The sequence below is a fragment of the Hypomesus nipponensis genome, chromosome 19 (assembly GCF_054491055.1).
Source record: "Hypomesus nipponensis isolate SF chromosome 19, ASM5449105v1, whole genome shotgun sequence".
Classification (NCBI taxonomy): Eukaryota; Metazoa; Chordata; class Actinopteri; order Osmeriformes; family Osmeridae; genus Hypomesus; species Hypomesus nipponensis.
The window spans coordinates 19,621,501-19,627,500 of NC_140379.1; the positions used below are offsets into that span (position 1 = coordinate 19,621,501).

Here is a 6,000-nt window from a genome sequence, read left to right on the forward strand (position 1 = left end):
TGGTCTCTCTCTCTCGTGTCAAAATGAAAACAGTTTCCATTCCCTTTCATGAAGGACTACTTGTGCATATTGCAAGATTTCAGTTTCTAAGTGAATGAGCAAAAGAGCATACAGCACCTGGTATTCCCAGGCGGTCTCCGATCTAAGTACTACCCAGGCCCGACCCTGCTTAGCTTCCGAGATCAGACGAGATCGGGCTTTGCCAGGCTGGTATGGCCGTACGAAATAAGTTGACAACCATAGGCTACTTATCCATATACAGATTTGGCAATTGACAATGCAAGGTGGTCTCTCTCTCTCTCTCTCTCTGGTGTCAAAATGAAAACAGCTTCCAGCCCCTTTCATGAAGGACTACTTGTGCATATTGCAAGATTTCAGTTTCTAAGTGAATGAGCAAAAGAGCATACAAGAGCATATGTTGACGACATGGTATTCCCAGGCGGTCTCCCATCCAAGTACTAACCAGGCCCGACCCTGCTTACCTTCCGAGATCAGACGAGATTGGGCGTTGCCAGGCTGGTTTGGCCGTACGAAATGCGTTGACAACCATAGGCTACTTATCCATATACAGATTTGGCAGTTGACAATGCAAGGTGGTCTCTCTCTCTCTCTCTCTCTCTCTCTCTCTCGTGTCAAAATGAAAACAGTTCCAGCCCCTTTCATGAAGGACTACTTGTGCATATTGCAAGATTTCAGTTTCTAAGTGAATGAGCATACAAGAGCATATGTTGACAACATGGTATTCCCAGGCGGTCTCCCATCCAAGTACTAACCAGGCCCGACCCTGCTTAGCTTCTGAGATCAGACGAGATCGGACGTTGCCAGGCTGGTATGGCCGTACGAAATAAGTTGACAACCATAGGCTACTTATCCATATACAGATTTGGCATTTGACAATGCAAGGTGGTCTCTTTCGCTCTCTCTCGTGTCAAAATGAAAACAGCTTCCAGCCCCTTTCATGAAGGACTACTTGTGCATATTGCAAAATTTCGGTTTCCAAGTGAATGAGCAAAAGAGCATACAGCACCTGGTATTCCCAGGCGGTCTCCCTTCCAAGTACTAACCAGGCCCGACCCTGCTTAGCTTCCAAGATCAGACGAGATCGGGCGTTGCCAGGCTGGTTTGGCCGTACGAAATATGTTGACAACCATAGGCTACTTATCCATATACAGATTTGGCAATTAACAATGCAAGGTGGTCTCTCTCTCTCTCTCTCTCTCTCTCGTGTCAAAATGAAAACAGCTTCCAGCCCCTTTCATGAAGGACTACTTGTGTATATTGCAAGATTTCAGTTTCTAAGTGAATGAGCAAAAGAGCAAACAGCACCTGGTATTCCCAGGCGGTCTCCCATCCAAGTACTAACCAGGCCCGACCCTGCTTAGCTTCCGAGATCAGACGAGATCGGGCATTGCCAGGCTGGTTTGGCCGTAAGAAATACGTTGACAACCATAGGCTACTTATCCATATACAGATTTGGCAGTTGACAATGCAAGGTGGTCTCTCTCTCTCTCCCTCTCTCTCTCTCTCTCTCTCGTGTCAAAATGAAAACAGTTTCCAGCCCCTTTCATGAAGGACTACTTGTGGATATTGCAAGATTTCAGTTTCTAAGTGAATGAGCAAAAGAGCATACAAGAGCATATGTTGACGACATGGTATTCCCAGGCGGTCTCCCATCCAAGTACTAACCAGGCCCGACCCTGCTTAGCTTCTGAGATCAGACGAGATCGGGCGTTGCCAGGCTGGTATGGCCGTACGAAATAAGTTGACAACCATAGGCTACTTATCCATATACAGATTTGGCATTTGACAATGCAAGGTGGTCTCTTTCGCTCTCTCTTGTGTCAAAATGAAAACAGCTTCCAGCCCCTTTCATGAAGGACTACTTGTGTATATTGCAAAATTTCGGTTTCTAAGTGAATGAGCAAAAGAGCATACAGCACCTGGTATTCCCAGGCGGTCTCCCATCCAAGTACTAACCAGGCCCGACCCTGCTTAGCTTCCAAGATCAGACGAGATCGGGCGTTGCCAGGCTGGTTTGGCCGTACGAAATATGTTGACAACCATAGGCTACTTATCCATATACAGATTTGGCAACTAACAATGCAAGGTGGTCTCTCTCTCTCTCTCTCTCTCTCTCTCGTGTCAAAATGAAAACAGCTTCCAGCCCCTTTCATGAAGGACTACTTGTGCATATTGCAAGATTTCAGTTTCTAAGTGAATGAGCAAAAGAGCATACAAGAGCATATGTTGACGACATGGTATTCCCAGGCGGTCTCCCATCCAAGTACTAACCAGGCCCGACCCTGCTTAGCTTCCGAGATCAGACGAGATCGGGCGTTGCCAGGCTGGTTTGGCCATACGAAATATGTTGACAACCATAGGCTACTTATCCATATACAGATTTGGCAATTAACAATGCAAGGCGGTCTCTCTCTCTCTCTCTCTCTCTCGTGTCAAAATGAAAACAGTTTCCAGCCCCTTTCATGAAGGACTACTTGTGCATATTGCAACATTTCAGTTTCTAAGTGAATGAGCAAAAGAGCATACAGCACCTGGTATTCCCAGGCGGTCTCCCATCCAAGTACTAACCAGGCCCGACCCTGCTTGGCTTCCGAGATCACACGAGATCGGGCATTGCCAGGCTGGTATGCCCGTACGAAATAAGTTGACAACCATAGGCTACTTATCCATATCCAGATTTGGTATTTGACAACGCAAGGTGGTCTCTCTCTCTCTCGTGTCAAAATGAAAACAGTTTCCATTCCCTTTCATGAAGGACTACTTGTGCATATTGCAAGATTTCAGTTTCTAAGTGAATGAGCAAAAGAGCATACAAGAGCATATGTTGACAACATGGTATTCCCAGGCGGTCTCCCATCCAAGTACTAACCAGGCCCGACCCTGCTTAGCTTCTGAGATCAGACGTTGCCAGGCTGGTATGGCCGTACGAAATAAGTTGACAACCATAGGCTACTTATCCATATACAGATTTGGCATTTGACAATGCAAGGTGGTCTCTTTCGCTCTCTCTCGTGTCAAAATGAAAACAGCTTCCAGCCCCTTTCATGAAGGACTACTTGTGCATATTGCAAAATTTCGGTTTCTAAGTGAATGAGCAAAAGAGCATACAGCACCTGGTATTCCCAGGCGGTCTCCCATCCAAGTACTAACCAGGCCCGACCCTGCTTAGCTTCCAAGATCAGACGAGATCGGGCGTTGCAAGGCTGGTTTGGCCGTACGAAATATGTTGACAACCTTAGGCTACTTATCCATATACAGATTTGGCAATTAACAATGCAAGGTGGTCTCTCTCTCTCTCTCTCGTGTCAAAATGAAAACAGCTTCCAGCCCCTTTCATGAAGGACTACTTGTGCATATTGCAAGATTTCAGTTTCTAAGTGAATGAGCAAAAGAGCATACAAGAGCATATGTTGACGACATGGTATTCGCAGGCGGTCTCCCATCCAAGTACTAACCAGGCCCGACCCTGCTTAGCTTCCGAGATCAGACGAGATTGGGCGTTGCCAGGCTGGTTTGGCCATACGAAATATGTTGACAACCATAGGCTACTTATCCATATCCAGATTTGGTATTTGACAACGCAAGGTGGTCTCTCTCTCTCTCGTGTCAAAATGAAAACAGTTTCCATTCCCTTTCATGAAGGACTACTTGTGCATATTGCAAGATTTCAGTTTCTAAGTGAATGAGCAAAAGAGCATACAAGAGCATATGTTGACAACATGGTATTCCCAGGCGGTCTGCCATCCAAGTACTAACCAGGCCCGACCCTGCTTAGCTTCTGAGATCAGACGTTGCCAGGCTGGTATGGCCGTACGAAATAAGTTGACAACCATAGGCTACTTATCCATATACAGATTTGGCATTTGACAATGCAAGGTGGTCTCTTTCGCTCTCTCTCGTGTCAAAATGAAAACAGCTTCCAGCCCCTTTCATGAAGGACTACTTGTGCATATTGCAAAATTTCGGTTTCTAAGTGAATGAGCAAAAGAGCATACAGCACCTGGTATTCCCAGGCGGTCTCCCATCCAAGTACTAACCAGGCCCGACCCTGCTTAGCTTCCAAGATCAGACGAGATCGGGCGTTGCAAGGCTGGTTTGGCCGTACGAAATATGTTGACAACCTTAGGCTACTTATCCATATACAGATTTGGCAATTAACAATGCAAGGTGGTCTCTCTCTCTCTCTCTCGTGTCAAAATGAAAACAGCTTCCAGCCCCTTTCATGAAGGACTACTTGTGCATATTGCAAGATTTCAGTTTCTAAGTGAATGAGCAAAAGAGCATACAAGAGCATATGTTGACGACATGGTATTCGCAGGCGGTCTCCCATCCAAGTACTAACCAGGCCCGACCCTGCTTAGCTTCCGAGATCAGACGAGATTGGGCGTTGCCAGGCTGGTTTGGCCATACGAAATATGTTGACAACCATAGGCTACTTATCCATATACAGATTTGGCAATTAACAATGCAAGGCGGTCTCTCTCTCTCTCTCTCTCTCTCTCTCGTGTCAAAATGAAAACAGTTTCCAGCCCCTATCATGAAGGACTACTTGTGCATATTGCAACATTTCAGTTTCTAAGTGAATGAGCAAAAGAGCATACAGCACCTGGTATTCCCAGGCGGTCTCCCATCCAAGTACTAACCAGGCCCGACCCTGCTTGGCTTCCGAGATCACACGAGATCGGGCATTGCCAGGCTGGTATGCCCGTACGAAATAAGTTGACAACCATAGGCTACTTATCCATATCCAGATTTGGTATTTGACAACGCAAGGTGGTCTCTCTCTCTCTCGTGTCAAAATGAAAACAGTTTCCATTCCCTTTCATGAAGGACTACTTGTGCATATTGCAAGATTTCAGTTTCTAAGTGAATGAGCAAAAGAGCATACAAGAGCATATGTTGACAACATGGTATTCCCAGGCGGTCTCCCATCCAAGTACTAACCAGGCCCGACCCTGCTTAGCTTCTGAGATCAGACGTTGCCAGGCTGGTATGGCCGTACGAAATAAGTTGACAACCATAGGCTACTTATCCATATACAGATTTGGCATTTGACAATGCAAGGTGGTCTCTTTCGCTCTCTCTCGTGTCAAAATGAAAACAGCTTCCAGCCCCTTTCATGAAGGACTACTTGTGCATATTGCAAATTTTCGGTTTCTAAGTGAATGAGCAAAAGAGCATACAGCACCTGGTATTCCCAGGCGGTCTCCCATCCAAGTACTAACCAGGCCCGACCCTGCTTAGCTTCCAAGATCAGACGAGATCGGGCGTTGCCAGGCTGGTTTGGCCGTACGAAATATGTTGACAACCTTAGGCTACTTATCCATATAAAGATTTGGCAATTAACAATGCAAGGTGGTCTCTCTCTCTCTCTCTCGTGTCAAAATGAAAACAGCTTCCAGCCCCTTTCATGAAGGACTACTTGTGCATATTGCAAGATTTCAGTTTCTAAGTGAATGAGCAAAAGAGCATACAAGAGCATATGTTGACGACATGGTATTCGCAGGCGGTCTCCCATCCAAGTACTAACCAGGCCCGACCCTGCTTAGCTTCCGAGATCAGACGAGATCGGGCGTTGCCAGGCTGGTTTGGCCATACGAAATATGTTGACAACCATAGGCTACTTATCCATATACAGATTTGGCAATTAACAATGCAAGGCGGTCTCTCTCTCTCTCTCTCTCTCTCTCTCGTGTCAAAATGAAAACAGTTTCCAGCCCCTTTCATGAAGGACTACTTGTGCATATTGCAACATTTCAGTTTCTAAGTGAATGAGCAAAGAGCATACAGCACCTGGTATTCCCAGGCGGTCTCCCATCCAAGTACTAACCAGGCCCGACCCTGCTTGGCTTCCGAGATCACACGAGATCGGGCATTGCCAGGCTGGTATGCCCGTACGAAATAAGTTGACAACCATAGGCTACTTATCCATATCCAGATGTGGTATTTGACAACGCAAGGTGGTCTCTCTCTCTCTCG

The 6,000-nt window shown here is 46.3% G+C and overlaps 16 pseudogenes; all 16 read right to left on the reverse strand.

Moving 5' to 3' along the window:
* Positions 1-105: 105 nt before the first annotated feature.
* LOC146247371 (5S ribosomal RNA) lies at positions 106-224 on the reverse strand (annotated as a pseudogene).
* Positions 225-723: 499 nt separating this feature from the next.
* Positions 724-840, reverse strand: LOC146247372 (5S ribosomal RNA; annotated as a pseudogene).
* A 175-nt stretch (positions 841-1,015) lies between these two features.
* LOC146247373 (5S ribosomal RNA) lies at positions 1,016-1,134 on the reverse strand (annotated as a pseudogene).
* Positions 1,135-1,314: 180 nt separating this feature from the next.
* On the reverse strand, positions 1,315-1,433 carry LOC146247374 (5S ribosomal RNA; annotated as a pseudogene).
* Positions 1,434-1,636: 203 nt separating this feature from the next.
* LOC146247375 (5S ribosomal RNA) lies at positions 1,637-1,753 on the reverse strand (annotated as a pseudogene).
* Positions 1,754-1,928: 175 nt separating this feature from the next.
* LOC146247376 (5S ribosomal RNA) lies at positions 1,929-2,047 on the reverse strand (annotated as a pseudogene).
* Positions 2,048-2,242: 195 nt separating this feature from the next.
* On the reverse strand, positions 2,243-2,359 carry LOC146247377 (5S ribosomal RNA; annotated as a pseudogene).
* Positions 2,360-2,540: 181 nt separating this feature from the next.
* LOC146247378 (5S ribosomal RNA) lies at positions 2,541-2,659 on the reverse strand (annotated as a pseudogene).
* A 463-nt stretch (positions 2,660-3,122) lies between these two features.
* Positions 3,123-3,241, reverse strand: LOC146247379 (5S ribosomal RNA; annotated as a pseudogene).
* A 185-nt stretch (positions 3,242-3,426) lies between these two features.
* Positions 3,427-3,543, reverse strand: LOC146247380 (5S ribosomal RNA; annotated as a pseudogene).
* A 466-nt stretch (positions 3,544-4,009) lies between these two features.
* LOC146247381 (5S ribosomal RNA) lies at positions 4,010-4,128 on the reverse strand (annotated as a pseudogene).
* A 185-nt stretch (positions 4,129-4,313) lies between these two features.
* On the reverse strand, positions 4,314-4,430 carry LOC146247382 (5S ribosomal RNA; annotated as a pseudogene).
* A 185-nt stretch (positions 4,431-4,615) lies between these two features.
* LOC146247383 (5S ribosomal RNA) lies at positions 4,616-4,734 on the reverse strand (annotated as a pseudogene).
* Positions 4,735-5,197: 463 nt separating this feature from the next.
* LOC146247384 (5S ribosomal RNA) lies at positions 5,198-5,316 on the reverse strand (annotated as a pseudogene).
* A 185-nt stretch (positions 5,317-5,501) lies between these two features.
* LOC146247385 (5S ribosomal RNA) lies at positions 5,502-5,618 on the reverse strand (annotated as a pseudogene).
* Positions 5,619-5,802: 184 nt separating this feature from the next.
* On the reverse strand, positions 5,803-5,921 carry LOC146247386 (5S ribosomal RNA; annotated as a pseudogene).
* Between the last annotated feature and the right edge of the window lie 79 nt (positions 5,922-6,000).